The sequence below is a fragment of the Callithrix jacchus genome, chromosome 2 (assembly GCF_049354715.1).
Source record: "Callithrix jacchus isolate 240 chromosome 2, calJac240_pri, whole genome shotgun sequence".
Classification (NCBI taxonomy): Eukaryota; Metazoa; Chordata; class Mammalia; order Primates; family Cebidae; genus Callithrix; species Callithrix jacchus.
The window spans coordinates 198461345-198486297 of NC_133503.1; the positions used below are offsets into that span (position 1 = coordinate 198461345).

Sequence of the window (24953 nt, forward strand, 5' to 3'; positions counted from 1 at the left end):
GGTAACTTTGCCTGGCACCCTGACAGACCCAGGCAAGATAGCTAGCTCTCACCCCAGCTGTCTCCAGGGCCTCCTGACCTTCTGAGGCATGCAGGGATTTTTGAGCCGTGTCTATGCCACAAAATTGGGTGTGTGTGCTGTAGGGGTGAGGGGCAGGCTCTTGGTAGTGAACCAATTCTCCCCTTGCTAGCCTGCCAGGAGCTGTTGGTGCTACTCTCATACAGCAGCCTCCATGATGCAAGACAGGCAGTCCACACCGATGGCTGTGCCTGTGCCATGCTGGTCGTTGAATGTTTTGACTATCACACACACATGTCCTAAATTTTTCTAACATCTCCCTCTTCCTATGGAGGGACTATAAGAACACATTCTTCCCTCCTGAATCCTCCATAGCTCTCCCTCCTTTATTTCTTTTTACTATCCAGTCTGGGGCTTTCCACTTCCTATTCTTCATATGTTCTTTTCCTCTGTCCTTGAAATTTAATACACTTCTTATATCTGTGTCTTCAAGCCTGTTTTTTGGTGTGCTAAAAGTACAGTGGTGGTTAGGATTGCTTTCAGCATCAAGGAAGAGGATTCCGTGACTCAAGTATCTAGATAATCAATAATTTCATCCAACAAGATGTCTGGAGGTGGCTCTATGAGGTCCTATATTCCCAGGGCCATTTAACCCTTTTTTTTACGATCCTTGGCACAATTACTACTCTTCCCTAAGCTTGTCACCTGTTGGGTACAAGTTAACTACCGCAGCAAGAAGTGTCCTGTACTCCCATAACAGAATTCTGAATAGAAAGGGCATGGGAACAAAAGGACTTTCACCCCCAGAACATTTTAGACAGAAGAATTCTCCCTATAGCCATTGGCCAGAACAAAGCCATGTACATATCTTTCAACCAGTCACGAGAAGAGAAACAAGATCACCATAATGCCAACATCCATGGGGATTCGCTCCCTGGAGCCTGCCTCTCCAGAGCCTGTGCTGACCAGATGCCTAAACAAAATCAATATTGGTTGAGTTAGCAAGGAAAACGAGAATGGTTCTGGTTAAACTGGCAAGCTTCTGTGTCCATCCCAGAGGAGATAAAGAATTTGTAATAGTCTTCTCTCTCCTGACAAAGCCTTGGACAATCATTGCTTTGCTAAGTAAGTCAAGAAGATCAATGTTAACATTAAAAAGAAATTAGCATTTCCTTTTTTTTAAGCAATGTATTTCCATACCTCTTCTGAGGTTATAGTAGCACATGGTTTCTGGGTAACATTTAAAAAAAATCTGTTTTTGTTTTTTTTGTGTGCGTGTGCAAAATTAAAAAGCTATTTTGAAATATTTTCAGGCTTGTGATCTCATGATTTATCTAAATAGTGGGTATACAGTAGGAACTGGCATTGAACTCTGAGCTAGTGTCTGAAAAAAGCTTATCTGGGAAGATTCCATGGGATAAAATTAAAAACAATAAATTGAAATTTAGGAGAGATCCATCTTGGTACAATGAAAGAACTTTTCTTCTGCTAGTTGTTTAAGATATAATAGATTCTCCAGGGAGTTGGTAATTTTGAAGAATGGTATCTGAAATGGATAGATATAGACTGGACAAGATTATTTCTGATTTTTGGATTCCAATATTTTAAGACACTTGGACCAAAATCTAATAAGCGTGACCACCACAAATAGGCAAACAACAAACATTATCACGCTTCTCTATCAGAGTGCTATTTATGTTAAAATTCTGAATACAATACCATGAATATATTGTGCACTTATCATTTGGAATACAGAACAGCTGACTGACAATGATCTGGTTTTATTACCACTCAGTCTTAAAAAATTCACACATGGTAAATCCTTAATCCTTATCATATGTTTTAGCCAACCAGTGAAACTTGACATATTTTCATGGGATCTATCCATTATGCAGATATAGTATGTATAACATTTAAGGCTGTTTCCCAAGCAAACACTCTTCAAACCCCAAAACGAATGCTTTTAGAAAATGTGAAGCATCCATTTTAATTTGAAAGTTTGCATTATAGAATCAGATACCAATGGTACTAGAGAAAATGAATAAATAGTAGTGATCTTCCATATTTTGTATTGTCATAACATTTTTATTTTCTTTCATACATACAAAGAAACTTTTGATAATGTGTTTTATTCAACTAAACCAAATAAATTATATATTGTGGCACTTGATAATAAAATATGTTTGTATTTATGAATTACATTTTTCTGTAGGCAACCATTCCTATCAACTAATGATTGCTTTTAGAATTCCATAATTTTATTTTGCAAAGATATAATGAATTTAGGCCAATATAATTATTGATGAGAATTATTGTTAATTGGATACCAATTCCAGTGTAAGGATGAATTAAACAATATTTGTTGTAATTATAATTTAGTAAATGTAATATTTTTTACAAATATACTTTTGCTTCAAGTGTACTTTTAATTCTCTTTTTACTACCCTAGTATATGAATTTGAAAAATAATAATAAAGGTTTATTTCCACTATCTTGAATTATTAATATTTTTAGATAGTGTGCTAAGAGTCATGATTTCTATGAAAAAATAATATAGAATTCTTGGAACAACCTATATTGTTATATAGGTTGAAAATCAGAGTTGTACATTATTATCTGCACAGAGTTGTAACAGCCTATATTGGAGCAACCCTGTGCAGATAATAATGCACAGCTCTGAAAATCAGCACGTACACACTCATACACACATGCACATGCATGCACCGAGACTCATTAACTGAGGAGCCTATATCAAGCAAAACATGAATTTGAAATGAAGACTTTTAAGATAAATGCAATCTGAAAAAAATTAATTCCCAGTAGACCTGTACCATAAAACACGTTCAAAATGAAAGAAAATGATATCAGATGGAAAGTACATCTACAGAAAAGAATAGAAATATGTGGGTAGATGCAGCAGGCATGGTGACTGAAGCCTGTAATCCCAGCACTGTGGGATGTCAAGTGGGGTGATCACTTGAGGCCAGAAGTTTGAGAGCAGGTTTGCCAACATGGTGAAACCCCATCTCTACTAAAAATACAAAAATTAGCCAGGTGTGGTGGCACACACCTGTAATCCCAGCTACTCGAGAGGCGGGATTACAATCTTACAAGAGATTGCAAGAATCTCTTTAACCCAGGAGGCAGAGTTTCCAGTGAGCTGAGACTGCACCACTTCACTCCAGTGTGGGCCACAGAGAGAGACTCTGGCTCAACAAAATAAAAATAAAATAAGACATTTGCGGGCAAATGTAAAAGACAGTATTTTCCTTCTATTATTTTATCTAAAATAAAATTACATATTTAATGCAAAAATGATTTAATTGTAATGTGAAGTTTGTAGCAAGTAGTTTACAAAAATTATGACACTAGCAAAACATGGGTGGATAGGTTAATTTATATCCTGACAGCTTTTATACCGTATGTGAAGTAATATTTATAGTTTTAAGTAGACAGTGATAAATTAAGAATATGTATTTTAATTCCTAAAATAACCACTAAGAAAAAATATAATGTATAACTATAAAAAGTATAATTTAAACTATTTTTCTCATTTGGTTTGGATTATTTATACTGTTCTTTTAATTCAGTATAAGTACAGATTTCAGTTTAACTAAATATTGAAACAAAATTCAATCAAAGTATTGAATTGGAATTCTAATAACAATAATGTAACCTGGCTGGGCGTGGTGGCTCACGCCTGTAATCTGAGCATTTTGGGAGGCCGAGGTGGGTCACGAGGTCAAGATATCAAGACATCCTGACCAACATAGTGAAACCCCATCTCTACTAAAAAAATACAAAAATTAGCTGGGCATGGTGGAGCGTGCCTGTAGTCCCAGCTACTCGGGAGGCTGAGGCAGGAGAATTGCTTGAACCTGGGAGGCGGAGGTTGCAGTGAGCCAAGATTGCGCCATTGCACTCCAGCCTGGAGCCTGGTGACAGAGCAAGACTCTCTCAAAAGAAAAAAAAATAATGTAACCCAAAATTATATACGAAGGGAGAAACAAAGGAATAAAAGACACATGAGACAGAAAGAAAATGCATGGCAAGGCGGAATGACTGCGGCCAATCATATTAGTAATTGCCTTAAATATAAATAGACTGAATAGTCCAATTAAAAAGCAGAGACCGGAAGATGAGATAAAAAATCAAGTTCAGCTACGTAATATAAAGTCTCAGATAAAAACTGTGTAAAATGAAGGAAAAATATAGCATACAAAGTATGAATAAGGAAGCTGGTAGAATTCGATTAATATCAGACAAAATACAATTCAAATTTAGAAATATTACCCGAAATTATAAAGGATTTAACAAATATATTAAAAGGCTGATTTCATCAAGAATACATAACAAGTCACAAAAGCCTTAATTTAAGATGGATCACTGCCCTAATTGCAAAAGTTAACATTAGAGCGCTGCTGGAGGAAGATATTAGAGCATATCCTCAGGACTTGGGTGTAGCAATGGTATTTATTCCACAAAATGGACTCAGGAAAAAAGGAAAATTTTGATAAATTGAATGTGATTTTTAAAAAATTCTGTTCATAAAATATGACCAAGCAAATGATAATGTAAACCACAGGATAAAAGAAAATATTTGAAATATGTATATTTGAGGATTGTCATACATCCAGAATTTATATAATTCTTATAGCTCAATAAATATTTAAAAAATAAAAATTAAATAGGCAAAATACTAGACATATGTTTCAAAAAGAAAATATATCAATGGCCACTAAGCACATGAAAATAAGGTCAATATCGTTGCTCATGAGTTAAACCAAAATTACATTCACAATAAGCATTTTACAGCACTCCAATGGCAAACATCAAATAGATCAATACCACCAAATGTTGGAGTTGCCTATGAGGCAATTAAGACTCTCATAGATGCAAAATGTTACTTTGGAAAGCAGTTCCGCAGTTTCTGATAAATGCAAATGTACACCAACCCTAGGGTCTAGCAATTCCACTAGTAGATATTTACCAAAAATAAAGGAAATGCCCACAAAATGGCTTGAACAACAGTGTTTACAGTTGCTTTTCACATAACCACCAAAACTAGAGAAGGCCATGTGTCCATCAACAGAATAATGTAAGAAGTTTTGGTATATTTTTTAATGGAATATGATTCACTAATTAAAAAATAACAGGAACTACTGATACAAACAACAGCATGAATGAATCTCAATAACTATGAACAAAAAAAGCTAAATCATGCTTCTGCCTGGAGCACCCATTGACGTTCAAGAACAGGTAAAGTCTTGATGCTACAAAGCAAACTGGGGGTTGCCAGGAGGTCCACCCAGAAGGGAGTGCAAGAGAACCTTGTGGGACAGTGGAAACTTTCTCCCTCTTGATTGGTGCATCCATTGCTCCACCCTCACTGCATTGCACACTTAAGATCCATGTGTGAAAAAAAAATAAGAAGTACTTTGTAGGAGGGGATATTTATATAGAAATAAACTAAGACAAAATTATTGTAAAACAACAAAAGCATTAATATACTATTTAAAGGATGGCCAAATTTTGACTGTGGTATATATAATATCAAACATTTTAAAATTAAATTTTAGAGCATGTGTTCATTTCAAAATTTCTTAGACCCTGTTTCACAAATATTTGTATTGAAATTAGTTTAGTATGACATTTTAACTTCTGTTTGGAAACAGTGGTCTGAAATCAAGTTATAGTATGGGTAGAACATAATAGTGCAATCACTGTTAAGAATAGGAACATCTGAGAGCCTGGCACAGTGGCTCATATCTCTAATCCCAACTCTTTGGGAGGCCTAGATGGGCGAATTTCTTGAAACCAGGAGTTCGAGACCAGCTTGGGCAAGATGGGGAGACTCCATCTCTCCCCATCTTGAAATAAAAAATAAATACAGAATAGGAACATATAAAATGTTCAGTTTAATATACAATGTGTGAAAATAAAAATAAAATAGATCTTTCTTATAGATACCAAAATAAATGAAGAAGTAATAGATACAAAGCTAAAACATCAATGATGATCAAAAATGACATAATAATTTTCAGTAATAAAGCTCCTATCATTAAATATTCATTCAACAAATATCATCTGGAAATAAATATTTAATTGAGTTGTGCTAGGTAATGGCTTCAAGTTTAAGTTATTCACATAATAAAGTCATAGGTCTCCAGTAAAAGCATACCAAAATTCATTAAACTCAAATCCTATAGAGTATTTCTCTCAGTTTTTTATTTATTTTCTTTCCTTCCCATGGCTCTTCTCCACCTCAGTATGGTTACCTCCCAGAATTTCAGAATCCTAAGGCTAGGGCCCCATTCTTTCCAGAGGTTTTCTTCTTGGGAGCCACAGAAACCCAGGTCAGTTAGAGGATGTGACTGGTAGAATGTGCTTCACATGAGCCTCTAAAGGCCTCCATTCTCTTCCTTTCCTGGGACCCAGAGCTGCCCCCTCCCATCCTGAGTGCTGCCCAGATGCCCATGAGGCCACAGGTCCTCCAGTGGAACACAGACACATGGCGAACCAGAATGAGTGTCTGAGGCTGTCCTTTAGTGACTCTGCCTTGGAAGAGGAGGTCACACACAAAACTGCATGCCCCAGTTACTCCTGACAGGAGGAACTCTGTTCTCAAGGCTCTTCCAAGTAGTTCTGTGATAGTCATTTCCATTGGAGACCTCCCACAGAATGGAAGGTGCATTTCCTCTGTGGTTTTATTTACTCATTTCATAAGTTGTGCGGCTATTTTTGTCTGCGTTTGTGTATGTGCATTTGATAATGTTTACCTATATTATGCATGAACTATCTTCCTGATGTTCTTCTTTAAAGAATGCCATTTGTTAATTTCATAGAAGTTTGAAGTTTGAAGGACCAAGCAGTAGGTCTCATCATACAACAGCTACAGTGTGAGTTTTCCACAGCGTTTTGTAAGTTACCTGAGTGTACTTGCAGCCCACTATAATTACTCCCCGTTCACTTTGAGCAACTTAGAGAACTCCAAGGTTGGCATACACCCGCTACTAAAATGATTGTAATTCATCTCCCTGGAGTTGTGGGTTTGGTTGCATAACCTAACTTAGGAAAAACAGAGAATCTAAAACCTGTCTAATTAATAGAAATCACTACGCTTTCTTAGAAAACGAACAGTGTCTCTCTTGGTACGTAACCTATCACTAACGGTGCAGTTATTAGATTTGTTTTTCTGTGTCAAATACAGTAACATGTTTTCATTGCTCCCTTTATGACCAAGGGAATACGTATTTGAGAACATGTCTAAAGTTATTAAGATATGAATTTACCATGATGTGAAAATGGGATGAGACAAGGCGAAACTTGTTATTTGCATTTTGCTCTGAACTATGGAGCCTCCCATAAGATGTCATTCCAACTGTGGGTCAGAACTTACTCTTGGGTCTTCATAAACTTGGACCTGCAGTGGTAGTTAGTGCTCAGTTCTGCTGAGTTATTTGTTGCCTAATGTCTGCCCTGAAATGATGGAAAGAGCACGATTCATCATATGCTTCTTGAATACCACCAGTGGGGAGAGAGGAAGAGACGCTCCATGGCTGAGTGAGGCAACAGGCTATCCAGGCAGATGTGACACTCAGCTCACCAGTCATTCTATTTCATGAAACGTGATCATCAGGGAACACCTACTAGCTAGATTTTCTGCAAGATATTTGAATAATGCTCTTTCTTAATAGGGCTATATTGCTGCATGTGGTTGGCCAGTATTTTTGTGTCTTCAGTGTACAGATGTTACCATTGTTTCCTGAGAAGAATTTGCGTAGAACTACTGACAATTAGGGAGAAAGGAAAATTTTGCAAGAATGCAGGGAGGTGGCAGTGATCAGGAGATGGAAGAAGGTCATCCCTTAATGCTGGGGAGGAGGAAACAAGCCCTGGATGAGCAGCCAATGTGAGGCAGAGAGAAAGCCAAGGGGAAGTTAAACAAAGCTGTGCATGTACTTCCTCTCTTTTCTCCTTTCCGTATTTCTCTCCCCCAAGAAGTTCTTGTCACCTGCCCTACCCCAAAGCCCACTTTGCAGAAAAGTTCCTCAGAGGTCTGAAGCATTGCCTGTGTACTCTGATCAGGAGCCCTCCAGGGAGTCCTAAAGAAGGATTCAAGTGTCTGCCTGATGGAGGACATTTTTAATGTAATCGTATTATTGATGACACTGTTTTTACAGTTTGACACTGTTGGGACTAATTTTGCTCTTTCAGAAGAGTAGTGTTCTGACAAAAGAAAAGGAAATAAAAAGAGAGAAGGCAGTAGAGTGGAAACATTCCGAGAGAGCCGGGCCAGACTGAAAGAGAAGGTGACAGAAAGCTGAAGGTGAAGGTGTTGGAGAGAACGTGCTTTCACACGGAGAAGCGTGGTCCAAGTGGGAGAGCTGCAAGGAGAGAAGAATTTACAGGCAAGGAAGGAGGCCACGGAAGGTTGCAGGGGTTGAGTACTATGACCTTGGAGAGGAGGGATGGAAGAGTGGAAGGTCGTGGGCTTAGAGTTAAGCACATGAATTCAGCCCTGACCCTGCTTGACCCTTTGTAATGGCCTGGGGCATTGTCTTACCTTCTCTGGGCCTCAGCTATAAGTGGGTGTATTTGATAAAGTAAGTTCATGGGTGCATGGAGCATCTAGCAGTAGCTCATGACCTGACAAGTAGGTTTTGTTGATCTGACTTCCTCTCCTGCCCCATTCTATCAGAGAAATACAGAGAATGCACATGCCCTTGAAGCTATAATTCTAATGTATTCAGCCACATCCTCTGCAGGGAAAGAAAGACCCAGACCAGTTCTTACTGGCCTTTCAGGGTCATTGCCCTGAATATTTCAAACCAACTATATTATGGAACCCTGTCTTTAAAGTGGATGAACCTGCATCCCAGACCAGCAAGAGGGAAAGCTATCATCTCTGGAAAGAAAGAGGAAGGAAGAAAGGAAGGAAGGAAAGAAAAAGAAAAGAAGAAAGGGAGGAAGGCTGTGATAAGAATCAGAATCTTTTAGGCTGGGATCCAAAGATGGCTTTAAGCACATTACATTTACAAAATGTTTATTCCTTCTTAATTCTAAATTATCTCAGCCCAAATCCTTTTAACACATAAGTTATTTTAAAAGTACACTGTCATTTCCTGCTGAAGGCTAATGCAGAAATGCTACTATAATAAAACTAGAAAAAACAAAAATCAAACTATGCCTGTGATACAAGGAATGTAGTATACATTTTGTGTATTTCCTGATAGAGACTCAGAATTGGATGTGTGTGCCTGTATACATTAGCCACATAAATCAATGGAGTCCCAAGCACTAAAAGAATTCACTCTAGAACAAAACAAAAGGGGAAATGTATTTAGAGAATCTCAGACATCAGAGAAGTAAAATCTTTAATTAATCATCCTCCATTTAAGTGTCCGTTTGGTGAGGCTTCCATAGGAACTGATATTTTAGGAGGTTAGATATTTAGTGGTGCTGGGGATGGGTGAGCTGGCTTGGTGCAGGCACCCCGGGAATTGCAAGATGCCAGAGGACGTCGTTTTCTGCTTGTGGAAGATATCACTGAATGTTATCACGGGAAACATGTAACATATCTACTGAAAATCAGTATGATTGCTGAAATTTGTACAAGTACAGTCAAAGCATACACATTTAGGGGTTATTCAGTATCTAAAAGGATAGTATGAGATTGAGCACTTAAGCTAAGCTATCCATAGTGCTTGTATTTTCAAAAAAAAATGGGAAAATTATTCTATAGTATTAAATAAATAATCAAAATATCAATTACTCATTATTTCAAATGTTTAAGGTAAGCACACAAGCAAACTTTATCAGTGATAAACTGTGGATGGTGAAAATATTGGTGACTTTATTTCCTTATGCTTACAATTTTTTATTTTACTTTCCACATTTTCTAAAATGACTATGTGCTCCATTTATAATATATTTTTAAAATCTTCAAAAAAATAAAGCAGCATCTGATGTTAAGTCAAGGACTAGAAGCAATAACAAGAATATTTTCATTATTTATACAAATATAGACACACAATTCAAACACAGCGGAGTATTGCTTCAAGTGTTTACTGTGAATTAATGAGAAATAGGTCATTTTTGACATGGGTCACCTGGTAGAACACCTGGTAACAGCCTTCAGGAAACCGAGTTCCAGTTCAGTAAGCAACTAACAAAATACACATCGTCTTGTAAGCACATCTTTGAGATTCCACTGGGGAAATCTGCAGGTTTGAAAGATAAGAGATTAACTGCTTAACACACTTAATCCATGCCCAGCTGTCAAGCAAAATTAAATGTATTAACTCTCAGTGAGGAAGTAATGAAAGAGTAAGGAATATCGCTCTTTCCTTTCTCAACAACCCTTTTTTAAGATGAAAATCTAGAGAAGCCCTCTGTGTCCTGTAACATATCAAGATGACTTATTGGACATTCCCCTGTGGCAGATACATCTGAGTAGTGTAGGGTGAAAAAAGCCGAAGAAAAATAAGATACTAATACTTTCATTTTGAGTTCCCCTGGAAGCAGCAGTCGAATCTTTTCAGTTTTATTAAGTGCAAGATGATGATCTTGCTGCTGTTACAGTTTTTTCTTTTTCTCTGTCCCCTTAAGTATAAAGGAAGAAGTATTTTACTCTTGATCATCCATAATTTCTCCCCAGTCAATTTAGCTTTGGCAGCAGTAAAAGCATGTTTGCGCTGCGTCAGCGCCCTGAATCATGACAAATACATCATTCATTCAGGGTTAGATAACTAATGAAGTTACTTACTCTCTTTCATTTCTTGCTGACTTGAGAGTCAAATGTGTTGATCATGCAATATACTATAAATTAGTAAAGGGAGGGAATCATAGGAGTATTCTTTCTTAATCCCTTACTTCAAAGATAATAGATGAAGATTTAAATTCTGTATTTTCAATTAAGTCAACTCCATGAGTTTTCTGTTTTGGATATGGGAAGCAATGGTGGTCCCTGTAAATATTGCTGCATAAGCTTATGTCTTAAATAAATTTAGTAATATCTTCACATATTTTCATAATGTTTTTATAACATGCTATGATTTTTTTATTTGACATTGCTACTCACTTATTTAAGAATTGGTTGAAAATAACAAAAACAGAAGATTCTCACCTCTTAAATGGGCCAAACACAAGCAGATTTGATATAGTTGTATCTGTAAAGCCCCAATATGTGAGGAGGTTCAGCCTTGAGGGAGCCATCAGGAACCAGGAACCACATTCGTTTCCTTTCTGAGGTCATAGTCATCGTGAGTCTTTGCTACTCTCTGCATCTGTGAGACCATCTCCCTTTCTGTAGAGCACATGACCTTTACTGATGCACCTGCATCTGGCTCAGACTTAGTCACCCAGCCCTGAAATTATGTCATATCACAGGCCAGTCTCTGAGTCTCTTAATATGAGGCCTTGAGAGAAAAATCAACATGGCTTCAGTTGGATAAAGACCAATTAGCAAGGTGGTGGTGGTTGTGGTAGAGATGATGGTGGTAATAATGGTGGAGGTAGTGGTGGTGATGAAGGTGGTGATGGTGGTGGTGCTGGTGGGGATGTTGATGATGGTGGTGGTGGTAGTGGCAATAATGAAGGTGGTGGTGGTGATGATGATGGTGGTGATGGTGATGGTGGTGGTAATGGTGGTAATGAAGGTGGTGGTGGTGATGTTGATGATGGTGGTGATGGTGATGGTGGTGGTAGTAGTGGTAATGAAGGTGGTGGTGGTGATGATGATGGTGGTGATGGTGATGGTGGTGGTAGTAGTGGTAATGAAGGTGGTGGTGGTGATGATGATGGTGGTGATGGTGATGGTGGTGGTAATGGTGGTAATGAAGGTGGTGGTGGTGATGATGATGGTGGTGATGGTGATGGTGGTGGTAATGGTGGTAATGAAGGTGGTGGTGGTGATGATGATGGTGGTGATGGTGATGGTGGTGGTAATGGTGGTAATGAAGGTGGTGGTGGTGATGTTGATGATGGTGGTGATGGTGATGGTGGTGGTAGTAGTGGTAATGAAGGTGGTGGTGGTGATGATGATGGTGGTGATGGTGATGGTGGTGGTAGTAGTGGTAATGAAGGTGGTGGTGGTGATGATGATGGTGGTGATGGTGATGGTGGTGGTAATGGTGGTAATGAAGGTGGTGGTGGTGATGATGATGGTGGTGATGGTGATGGTGGTGGTAATGGTGGTAATGAAGGTGGTGGTGGTGATGATGATGGTGGTGATGGTGATGGTGGTGGTAATGGTGGTAATGAAGGTGGTGGTGGTGATGATGATGGTGGTGATGGTGATGGTGGTGGTAGTGGTGGTAATGAAGGTGGTGGTGGTGATGTTGATGATGGTGGTGATGGTGATGGTGGTGGTAGTAGTGGTAATGAAGGTGGTGATGGTGATGTTGGTGGAGGCGGTGGTGGTAATAAAGATGGTGGTGGTGGTGACGATGGTGGTGGTGGTGGTAGAAGTAGTGGTGGTAATGAAGATGGCAGTGATGGTGGAGGTGGTGGTGATGATAGTGGTGGTGATGATGGTGGTGCTGGTGGTGATAAAGGTAATGATGGTGGTGGTAGTGATGGCAGAGGTGGTGGTAGTGAAGGTGGTGGTGGTGGTGATGGTGGAGGATGGTGGAGGTGGTGGTGGTAATGAAGGTGGTGGTGGTGGTGATGGTGATGGTGGTGATGGTGGAGATGATGGTGGTGGAGATGGTGGTGGTAATGAAGGTGGTGGAGGAGGTGTTGGTGATGATGATGGTGGAGATGGTGGTGGTAGTGGTGGTAATGAAGGTGGTGGTGGTGATGTTGGTGGAGGCGGTGGTGGTAATAAAGATGGTGGTGGTGGTGACGATGGTGGTGGTGGTGGTAGTAGTGGTGGTAATGAAGATGGCAGTGATGGTGGAGGTGGTGGTGATGATAGTGGTGGTGATGATGGTGGTGCTGGTGGTGATAAAGGTAATGATGGTGGTGGTGGTGATGGCAGAGGTGGTGGTAGTGAAGGTGGTGGTGGTGGTGATGGTGGAGGTTGTGGTGATGATGATGATGATGATGTTGGCAGAGATGGTGGTGGCAATGAAGGTGGTGGTGGTGGTGATGATGGTGGAGGTGGTGGTGGTAATGAAGGTGGTGGTGGTGATGGTGGAGGATGGTGGAGGTGGTGGTGGTAATGAAGGTGGTGGTGAAGGTGGTGGTAGTGATGATGGTGGAGATGGTGGTGGTAATGAAGGTGGTGGTGGTGGCGATGGTGGAGGATGGTGGAGGTGGTGGTGGTAATGAATGTGGCGGTGGTAGTGGTGATGGTGGAGGTGGTGGTGGTGATGATGTTGGAGATGGTGGTGGTAATGAAGGTGGTGGTGGTGATGATGGTGATGATGGTGATGGTGGAGATGATGGTGGTGGATGTAGTGAAAGGCCCTGTGATGGAGAGAATTTCCAATTCAAGGTGGTGATGGGAGGGTTTAATAAGAAAACGTTAGCATAGAAAATGAAATAGAAGTTTCACTTCAAAGTTTCCTTGGCTGTCTCAGATATTGACGCTGACATGTCTGGGAAAGCTTAGGCAAGGATTAGATCATAGTTTCTTTTTTATTAAGAAGTACTTTTGCTTTTCTCAGCACTCCACAAGTCACTTCCTCTCTTCTTTGTCCTTTCTTGCCTTTACCTATTTAGGAAAATTTTAAGTTGCTAGCCAATCAGGTAAACTTAGAGTGTTCTGGTCAATGGAAACTGGACACAGCAGTAAAATAGTTGTGTCAGGTTATAAATGCTTCTGTTTCCTTGGTTCAGGTGTGCTCTTGTGGCAAGACTGCTAGCAAGTGGCACCCTTTCTGCAGAAAATAAAACTGGCCTTGCTGACTGATCCACAGTCTCAGTGTTGATTCTTTGTGGCGTGGAGAACCCATTTCTATCTCTTGAGAGGCAAACTGACAAAGATGGCTTCGTCTGGCTTGTAGGACTCCCATTTGGCTGTAGCAAGAAAGAGATTGTTCTGTTCTTTTTAGGGTTGTAAATTGTGCCAAATGGGATGATACTGCCAGTGAACTTTCAGGGGAGAAGCACAGGAGAAGCCTTTGTACCGATTGCTTTAGAGGAGAAAACTGAAGGCCTTATGAAAACACAAGGAAAGATTAGGGTACACCCAGTATGATCCCCCTCAAAAGCTCATGGCTATGCAGCAGCCAGGTCCCTGTAATAGGCTGGGGGCTGGCAGAAAGTATAATAGCATTGGCAGAGGAGCTGGGTTTGAAAGGATGAGGCATGATGCCTGTGGTGGAGGGTATGGCGGCTATGATGACTATGGTGGCTGTCATGAAGGATATGGCTTTGGGTTTACTAGATTTGGAAGAGACCTCAATTACTGTTTTTCAGGAATGTCTGATCATAAATATGGAGATGGTGGGTACAGTTTCCAGAGCACTCTCATGGCAAGACTGCTGGTGAGTAGTGACCTACCTGCAGAAAGTAAAAGAAAGCCTTGCTGAGAAACCTTTTGTCTGAATGCTGATTCTTCTTCACAACAGTGGAAAATAAGCTCTTGTTCCCAACAATTAGGGAACAGAGGATATTTCTGGTATCTCTGAAATAGTAATAATAATTTCCTAGGTCTGTAAGAATTCAAAAGTCAGAACTGGTTGAAATGTAAAATCCAGGTAAAGAAAGCACATATTAATCAAATTCCAAATTGTGTCTGTCCATAACATGAGGCCCGTTTCTTGTCTAGTCTTATCAGGCATTATGCATTTTTGTTGTTGTTGCTGCTGCTGTTGTTTTGGGTTTTAGACAGGGTCTCACTCTGTCACCCAGGCTGGAGTGCAGTGGCATGATCACAGCTCACCACAGCCTTCATCTCCTGGGCTCAAGTGATTCTTCTTCCTCAGCCTCTTGAGTAGCCACCACACCTGGCTAAGTTTTATGTTCTCTTAGAGATGGGGTCTCACTATGTTGCCCAGGCTAGTCTCAAACCTGCTGGGAAATGATCCTCCCACCTCAGCCTCCCAAAGGGCTTGGATTACAGGTGCGAGCCACTGATCTTGGCCCATCACGCATGTTTTGAGTTAGATTCTCTAGAATCAGGTCCACAAATTGCACCATGGTTACCCTGCATGAGGCAAGGGGGACAGCCTTTGAGACACCATGGTGGTTGGCCATTGGCTGCTGGATGCCCAACCTACTAAGGGAAGAGGGGTATGTGGTCTCCAGGACAGGACAGTCCCTGTCCTGCAGAAGGCGGTAGGCAGAGAAAAGGGCAGCTGTGAGCCATCAGCTGGCAAACTCAGCAGCTTGGGGCTGGGTGCAGCTGTTAGGAGCGAGGCTCCCACAGCGCTCACCACAGCACAGCACAGGGATCCAAACATGACTGGTACTGCACAAACAAAATGCAAGGTCCAGCTGGATCACCGCAATGCTGCCTCCTCACTTTTCTGTACACTTCCCTAATGATTTGCTTACGTAGCTCATCTGCATTCACACCCTACCATGGCCTCAAAATCTCCTGTCATCTAGGGCTGCTTCCTCCTCCTGACTCACTCTATGCCCCACTGTGCTGCCCTCTGTCTCCATCCACAGTGGCTTTCTCTTGTTTCTTCACTGGAACAAGTTCCCTCCTCTCCCAAAGCCTGTGCGCAGGCTCTTCCTCCTGTCACAGAAGCCTAGAAAGCTCTTGCAAGCTTTGCCCAGACCTGTCGCTCCTGTCTTTTATTCCTAGGCTCCAAGGGACCTCTCTTCTTCCCACTCCCACCCGCATCTTTAGAGCTTTTATACCACACTAAAAAATTATAGTTATTTTGTGATCATCGCTTTCACATCTCTCCAGGATCCTACCACAAAAGTGATTTTTAAATTTGCAGTTTGTGACTTATTAGGGAGGGACTCATGGCATCAGTTTAGCGAATGGTGACAGATACTTTTAATAACATTAGAGTACATTGTAAGAGAATAGAAAATATGAGAGTGCATTGCATTTCCAAAAATATGTATGGTTGGTGACACTTTAATTCCAATGATATGTATGTAAATGTGCATGTGTTTGCGTGTGCGTGTATGTGCATGCATGTATAATGAATCATGATGTAAAAGCTATTCTGTCTCTGGGTTAGAGATCAAATTTATTTGAAAGCCATTCTACTAAATCATAGGCTCCATCTTTGATTGGATATGCAGCTTTGGACACATTACTTGACTCTCTTTACCACAATACTTTTTTATAGAGTGCTTGCAAGGATCAAATGAGTTGAAATTCCTAAGGTGCTTGTGAGAAATTTTGGCACCTGTGGAAGCACTGTGTGAATATTACACAGCATTACATTTATTTATACTTGTGCATTTTGTTTGTTTCTCTGTGCTCCATGCCTATCTTTGTGCCTGGCATGCCCCAGCTCTCAAAAATTACTGACTGAGCAAATAGTAAGGAGCCTGTGGCATGAGCCGTGTTGTATGTACCTACGTGTGAGAAATAGCTCATGTGGATTCAGTGCATCTTCTTAGTAAGTGGCTGAGGAGGTTTCAGGGTGATTTTGTGCTAGGGAATCTGCCCCTCTTCCTGCTCCCCCAGACACTTCCTCTTACTGAAGGTCAGCCTGGGCCAGTGTATATTTATCTACATGTCTAGCAACCTTTAAACATTGCATAAGTAAGTAAAGGGAACCCAAGGGAGTGGGAATGTCTTCATTTATGAATGAAGTCGAGCAAATTCAAACATTCCTTCCATCCTTTTTCAGAGGATGCTTCTTTGGGGTCAAACCATAGGCAGCTGCACAAGGAATCCACCAAGTCTGAGCCAGGCACAGTGAATTGTTTGTTTTATTCTTAAATCTTCCTCCACCAAACCTGAGAGAGACTCGAGTGAGGCGGCATGGACTATTAACATTGTTTAGGACCAGACGGTCTAATTCAGAAGGACCGATTGTATTTCTGTTCTTCCAAAGACAAGAGTACAATTCTGAGTCCATTGTCACTGGAAATAGGTTAACGGTTTATTTCCCGTTTTGATTGTGGCTGACCCAGAAATGGTCACTCATCTCATATACCACAACCAGCTTTGTTCCCTGGTCACCTTATAGGGAAGCGGACCCCAGAATATGCAAGTGGCTTTGCTTCTTTATCCCATAAAGGAACAATTGGTGGACGTTACACGAAAGCATGTTTAAAGTTAATTAAAGGACAATTGCATTGGCCGGTGAAAACCAAAACCAAAGAAAAGAGCTGTGGCAGAGTGTGAATGTCTATCACTGAAGGACCAGACGACCATTTCCATGTGTTGCAGAGGGTTCCACTGGGGATGTTAGTCCATTTTTTTGTTTCTATAAAGAAATACGTGAAACAAGGTAACTTTATAAAGAAAAGAGGTTGATTTGGCTCATGGTTCTGAAGGTTGTACAAGCATGGCACCAGTATCCGCTGGGCTTCTGGTGAGGCCTCAGGAAACTTTCAGTCATAGCAGAAGGTGAAGAAGGAGCTGGCACACCACCTGGCAAGAGAGGGGCAAGAGAGGTATCGAGTTCTTTTGTAGGAACTAACAGAGCAAGAACTCACTCATTACCACAAGGACCACACCAAGCCACCCATGAGGGATCTGCCCTCATGACCCAAACACCTCCCACCAGGCCTACCTCCTACATTAGAAATCACTTTTCAACATGAGATTTGGAAGGAACAAACGTCTTGGTGATATCAGGGGATTCTAAGGTCCCTCTGTTTCTGACGATTCTCGGTGCTGCAGTAATTCTGCCAAACTCATCCTCATACTTGCCATCCTCTTGCAGGGGTGTAGTTCTAAGGCTGACTTTCATGGGGTGGTTCTAGCCTTTTCTCTCGCGATGTCTTTAATGTGATGTATCCGGTATACCATTAGATTTATCTATGTGTTAGTTCCAAAGTACAAGGCTTTCTTTACTCTGAATTATGTGAGAAGGTGCCTACATACCCTTGCCTTCGTGAGGAAAATGACTGTGTTTTTTGACGAAGATTAGCCTCTCGAGGCACATGGGCACCCAAGCTTATAACCTATTTATAGATCAGAGCCTGTTGTCATAGTTTTTGTGTGGGAGTAATTATTATATCTCAGATTTTTCTTTTTAAAGTTGAAGTTGGATTTGCACAAAATGTTTAGCAGCATTTTTATAGCTTTTCTGTTGTATGAAGAATATGACTTTGAACATATGAATCTGGATAAAGGATATAATTTTGTGTAGGATGTTGATTCGAAATGAAAAGGTAGAGTTGTCATCTTAAATAGGAGTGGAATTTGCTTCATAGAAACCCACGTACTTACTAGATGGTTTAGTTTTTCCAAGTTTTCTTTGCATTAAAAAAAGAAATGTTTATTTTAGAAAGAATTTCACAGTTACTTTATTGATGCAGATAGCCTTCAGACAAATTCCATCACACTCACTACGTATGTGTTCATTGAATAAATGAATCCACAACAAGAGTACTTATGTCTAGTGTTTTTACATTTTTGGAGGATGGGAGACACAAAAGTGTGATTGGTATGAATACACAAATGTTTTCTAAAATATCCGAACTATTTTAGAACCCATGAAATAAAATAAATATCTAGTATTTTTTAAAGAATTATCAGAGAAGATATTGAAGGAAGAACAATAAAATTCATTGCTTTGGGGCACAAACATTTTAACACAAAGATACTCAGACCTGTCTGGTTTTATATACTTGGAGTTATAAAAAAAATTACTTTGGATTAAATTGGTCCAATTGTATATACCTTCTGTTTAATTAAGCACATATTCTGGAAGATGGATTATGTGTACAGAAAATTTGTGCTAAATAAAGGAAGGAAGAAATAAATGTATCTAAAAAGAAAGACATTGTTACTACTCTTTAACCTGATATAATGCCACTCTTCAAAATGAAATACATAGAAATAAGTTTCTGAGAAATTTATATTACAGAATTTGCTCAAGAATTGTCAAAATATGCTTAAAACTGCATGAGCTATGGTTGATGTAGGTTTTATTTATCAGATTTTTAAAATTTAACATGACAAATTAAAACTGAGGAATTTTAAAACATGGATTTATTTAAATGTAATAAGCCAAACATATCTATACATAATTTTTTAATAAAAAGTATGATTTCCCAAACCAAAAATAGTGATATGAGTGATATTGATTTACATTTTTGTAAGTCTACTTGATGTTTGGTTTAATAAAAGATGACTGGATTCTCATATCTGCTTCTGCATTCAATCTGTTGTGTTATGTCATCTGGGTTGAAATATATGAGGAAAATTTGGCATACTATGGATATACAGATGGGGAAGGGAGAAATACTTAAATAACCACCTTAGATAATTTGGGATAGTCTTTTTTCTTACGACAGCAAATCTCAAAAAGTAGTAATTCTTTAAAGTTAATTGCAATGTAAAATCTGAAACCATAACAATGATCTTTCTATATTCTGTATACTCAGGAAATTGTAAAAGCAAATACAGATTTTGGATTATTAAGAAAAGTTTGGGGTTCCCAGTTTTTCTCATATAACACTGTGAGAACTGTTGTTTTAAACCCCCCACCATCCCCTGCATTTTGCTGTAATAGTTTGGAAGGTAAATATAAAGGAAAGGAATTTTTAGAATACATCTTAATCCCAGAAGACTTCTTTTGGAGATAGTCACAAATGCCAAAATTAATGCTAGAATTTACATTGAAAGGTAAAGGACCCAGAACAAGCAAGGCAACCTTGAAAAGGAATAACCTTGGAGGATGCACAGTCCTCATTTTAAGACTTACTGTACGGTTTCCATATCATCAGGATAGTGCGATCTGGCTTCAGGATAGATGAATGAAACTGCACAGAGTCCAGAAGCAGATCTGCATATATGCAGGAAGATTAATGTTGACAATTGTGCCAAGGTAATTCAATTAGAGAAAGCAAAGTCTTTTTTAGCAAATCATGCTGAAACAACTGGTTATTTTTATAAAAACTATTGAAACTTTATCTATCCCTAACATGAAAATGAACAGAAATAGATGGATTACACATAAAACAGAAAAGCCAAAATTTTGAAACTTTCTATAAAAAACCTGAGGAGAACATGTCTTGCAATATGTGTAGTCAAACATTTCTCAGAGAGATTGCAAAAATGCTAACTTTATTAGAAAAAAAGTAAGCCAGATTTATGAAAATTAAAAATTTCTACTCTTCAAAAGAGTGTTAAAAAATACAAAAGCGTATCATAGACTAGTAGGAATGTTCATAGCCTATATATGACAAAGGACTTGAGTTTGAATTACATAAAGAACTGCTACATTTCAAAAACAGTAAGACAGACAATCCAATAAAAATTGTCAGAGGACTTGGACAGATACGTGAGCCCCAAATATCTGAGATAGGTCTCAGCCAATTGAGGAAGGTTATTTTGCCAAAGTTAAGGACACATGCCCATGCCACAGCCTGACGACATGTGTCCAAGATGGTCAGGGCATGACCTGGTTTTATATACTTTAGGGAGACATGAGACATCAATCCATATATTTACACTGGTTCTGTGTGGAAAGGTGAGACAACTGGAAGAGGAGAGGTCATAGGCTTCCAGGTCATAGGTAGGTAAGAGACAAACCGTTGCATTCTTTCAGGTTTCTGATTGGCCTTTCCAATGGAGGCAACCAGATATGCATTTATCTCAATGAACAGGGGGACAACTTTGAGTTCCATCTGTCCTTTGTCCAGGAGGAAATTCCTTGTTAGGGAGGCATGTTGCTTTTCTGAATCTTAGTAGCCACCTTTCTTTAGGAATAGAATGGGAGGCAGGTTCGCCCTCAGCCGCTCCCAGCTTGACTTTTCCCAATGGCTTAGTGATTTGCGGGTCCCAAGATTTCTTTTCCTTTCACAGATATTCCCAAAAAGAAGATATACACATGACCATAAAAGACATGAATAGATGTTTAACCCTGTTAGTCATCGTGGAAATGCAAATTAAAACCACCATATAGACACTGGAGGGGTTTAAATTAGAATGACTGCCAACGCCAAATGCCAGAGAGGACGTAGAGTAACTGGATGTCTCACGCTTACTGGTAGGAATGTAAAATGGAGTAACTTCGGTAGAAAGCTAACTGGTAGTTTCTTATAAAATTAGACGTGCACCTACCTTATGACCCAGCAATGTAACTCTAAGGTATTTCTCTAGCAGAAATAAAAACATATGACTACACAAACTACTGTACAATAGTTTTTATTGCAGCTTGATTTATAACAGCAAGAATTTTTAACAATCCAAAAATCCATCAAGAGGAGAATAAACAAATTGTGATATATTCTTACTACGGGATAATAGCAGTAGAAAGAAAGGAACTAGTAGTGCGCACAACATGGACGAATACCAGAAGTACTATGCTGACTGAAAGCAAGCAGGTTTAGATATGATATCCAGACATTTCCTTTTTTGTAAAGTTGTGGAACATGCAAAGGTAGTCTGTGGGAACATAGTTCAGCATGGTGGTCTTTCTGGGTGTGGGAAAGAGAATATATGCAAAGCAACCCGTAAGACTTCCTAGGTTGAAGGCAGTGCTGTATGTCTTTATTGGATGTTGGTTCCATGGGTATATACATTTAAAAAATCACACTGTGCACTTAAGATCTGCAGTTTACTATATGTAATTATACCTCAATAAAAATTAAAAAACGTAATTACCACAACTGTTATGAATACTTTCTTGGTTTATTAAATGAGGCATTCAATCAAATATGCATTTTGATTGCATTATGAATATGAAACATGCTGATCACCGATTCATATTCATTTGGAAACCTACAGGCAGAAGGGAAAACTACTGTGTGTGACTGGAAGATGGACTTAGCCAACCTTCAACGTTCTCAGTCTCTTGTCTATTAACATGGTAATTACCTTTAATGACTTTGCTCTCCTCGGTGTAATCAGACAGAAAACTTTAGATGGAAAAATGCATAAATTATTCTAACTCCTGCCAGGAAAAGAATCCAAACTTTAATCAACTTCTGTGCATTTTATTCCTCATATTAAAAAGCTTTCTCTACGTTTGTACTCAATCAACAAGCTCTCTTGTCTAGAAGAATAATCCTTGTTTTGTGCTCCTGTCAGTAGGACTATGCCCCCAGTGTAGAAGACAAATGGCCTTCTTGTTCAAAGAAGGTCATCTATGGTACTGAAAGTTATGCAAACTCATTTGGTTCTCTCTGCCCTTTTCAAATAGCATCTTGTAACAGTATCAACACTATTGAGGGTATTAATTTTATATAGTTCTTTTCAGTGTTTGAAACTATGCATTCAACGCAAACATCTGGGAAGAAGATGGGAGAAGCATCCTTGTCCCTATTTTACAGAAGTAATTGAAGTTCATGACATTCAAGCTCATTCAGCAGTAAATGAATTTGGGTCAGGCTTTATGCCTGTTGAAACACAACGACAATGCGCCTTCGTTCCTGAAGCCATTGTAAATTAAACTTCCCTCACTTTTTGAAAAACCTAGACAACCCACGCTCCCAGGATTTGAGACACCAGGAGTTGCTGCATTTAAATTCTCAAACGCAGTAATCCTGGCCAGGAATTGGTTGGGAAACTTAGGAGGAATTCACTGTAGAGCCTAGAGGATGGAGAACAATGTGTGATTTTTGACAGGTCTTATTTGCTGTCTTGCCCACAAGTTGTGTCACAATGAAGCAGGTGGTAAAACAAGTGAGTACCCTTCCTTCTCATTTCAAAACACGCTGCCTCTTCTATTGATTTGCAAGTCAGCACTTATTGGGTTAAGGACACACTAAACATAAAATATTCTATTTAATTCTACACCACATTATTCTAACTGTTGGTTGTCAAAGAAACCCCATATACAGGGTATCTTTCCTGTCCAAATATTTCCCAGGGAACCTGGTGCACACATACATTACAGGAAAAAAAGTAATTAAGGTAGCACGAGGTGCGGTGCAAAGAACTGTCACCAGTTTAGAATACAAGTTTCAGCCTTGGAAAGAGTTTGGGGTCAGGAATGAGTCCAGTTACAAAGCCTAACACAAGGACAGCCCTAGGTCAATAACCTTGACACATAATATCTTTAAACATCAGCTTCCTCATTTGCAAAATGAAGAGAATGAAATTGTCCTGTCTATAACCCGGGGGTACCCTCCACTGAATGAGAGAGGAAACAGAAGCATTTTTTGAAGATTAGCGTTATGGACACTACAATTGTGGTTTCCATGGCTATTTGCTGCTGTTTCTCAGCCTTTCTAAGGTTGCTGATGGGTCTGGACTTCCTCTGGACTCATCGCTTGGGTTGCATTGATCCTTTGAAATACCACAGCCTTCTTCTAATACACATTTGGTCAGAGGGCTATTGCTGACTTCTTGGGGTTTTATTTTTTAGGTACCTTTATTTTACACTCTCCTTTTGAATGCTCAATTTGTATACATGAATGCCCACCCTGACAGCAGTGGTGTGTACATAAGCAGGAAAGAGAAACTAGGAACTGTTTCTTTCCCACTGAGGAGTCTTAGTTGCAAGTAAAAGAAGAGGGGATGTCCTGGACCACAGAGCTGAAGCATCTAAGAGTCTGCCAAGACATGACTCAAGGGCACAGGTGACATCCTCAGGATCACCTCAGTCTCGCTCTTTTCCCTTCTCAGCTCTGCTTCCATTGGCATTGGCTTCATTTTCAGAAGGACTTAGGTTCTCCCCTGGAGGTATCTGGACGGCTACTCCCACCCAGCCCCAGGCTTACAATCTATCTTCGTATAATAGCTATCCAACTACAGAGAGAATTCCTCTTCCCTGACGGCACAGGCAAATGTGTGGCAATTAAATCTCACTGGCTGGAATGTTGGCTGGCTTGGGACCCTCACCATACCCACACAGTGCCCAGGAGCAATTCAGGGCACCGCCGTCTCAGGTCTGGGTCACATGGAACTTATGATTAGAAGACAATCCCATATAGAAAGTTCTCAACAATTTCTTTGGCGATTCAATGAAAAGCATATTTCTTTCTTTGACGAAGGCAGTCAGGCAGCAATCCCTTTTTCTGACACTCACATGTTCTGGTATTGGCATCCTGTGGTGTATGGCTGCAGTAACAAATCACCACAAACCCAGGAACGTAAAACAACACACCTTGCTTAGGTCACAGCTCTCAAGATTAGAAGTCTGACATGGGTCTTACTGGGCTAACGTCAAGGTGTCAGCCAGGCTTGCCCTCCTGAAGGCTCTAGGGGGGAATCCATTCCCTTGCCTTGTCCAGCTGCTGGAACAGGCATCTCCTTGCATATCGTGGCTCAGAGGCTGATCCTCCTCCTTAGAAGCCAGCGCTCTTACCGTGACAATCATGCCTCCCTTTTCTCTTCCAACTTCTGCATCTTCCTTAGACCTTTGACCATGCATTCTTTACTCCCTTTCTCAATTCCAAACCAGGTCAGATCTTTAATGTCACCAGCATGTTTTATCAAGGATACTTGAAAATAGAGAATTTACTACATTTGTTTAGGTTGTATTCATTTAAGCCGTGGGCACATAATAATTTGATAAAATAGAAGCTAACCAAGAAAACTATGTGTTATTTATTTATTTTTTTGAGACAGAGTCTTGCTCTGTTGCCCAGGCTGGAGTGCAGTGGCACCTCAGCTCATGGCAACTTTTACCTCCCGGGTTCAAGCAATTCTCCCACCTCAGCCTCATGAGTAGCTGAGACTACAGGTGCCCACCATCATGCCCAGCTAATTTTTAAATTTTTAGTAGAGATGGGCTTTCACAGTATTGACCAGGCTGGTCTTGAACTCCTGACCTCGTGATCCGTCCACCTTGGCCTCCCAATATGCTGGAATTACAGGTGTGAGCCACTGCGCCTGGCCAAAACTATGTGTTATGAAATAATGTAATGCATTTTTTTTCCCTCAAGGCCACCTACTAACTCAAGTTTATAGAAAAAATTTAGTTTCGTTATCAGGTCCCAGG

General features: G+C 39.9%; 1 long non-coding RNA gene across 1 annotated transcript; it reads left to right on the top strand.

Moving 5' to 3' along the window:
• Positions 1-11282: 11282 nt before the first annotated feature.
• LOC144581519 (uncharacterized) lies at positions 11283-22032 on the top strand. Its single transcript, XR_013532412.1, has 4 exons — positions 11283-11504; positions 16224-16298; positions 20870-21053; positions 21794-22032. It is a non-coding gene; the product is annotated as an uncharacterized LOC144581519 (long non-coding RNA).
• The last annotated feature ends 2921 nt before the right edge of the window (positions 22033-24953 follow it).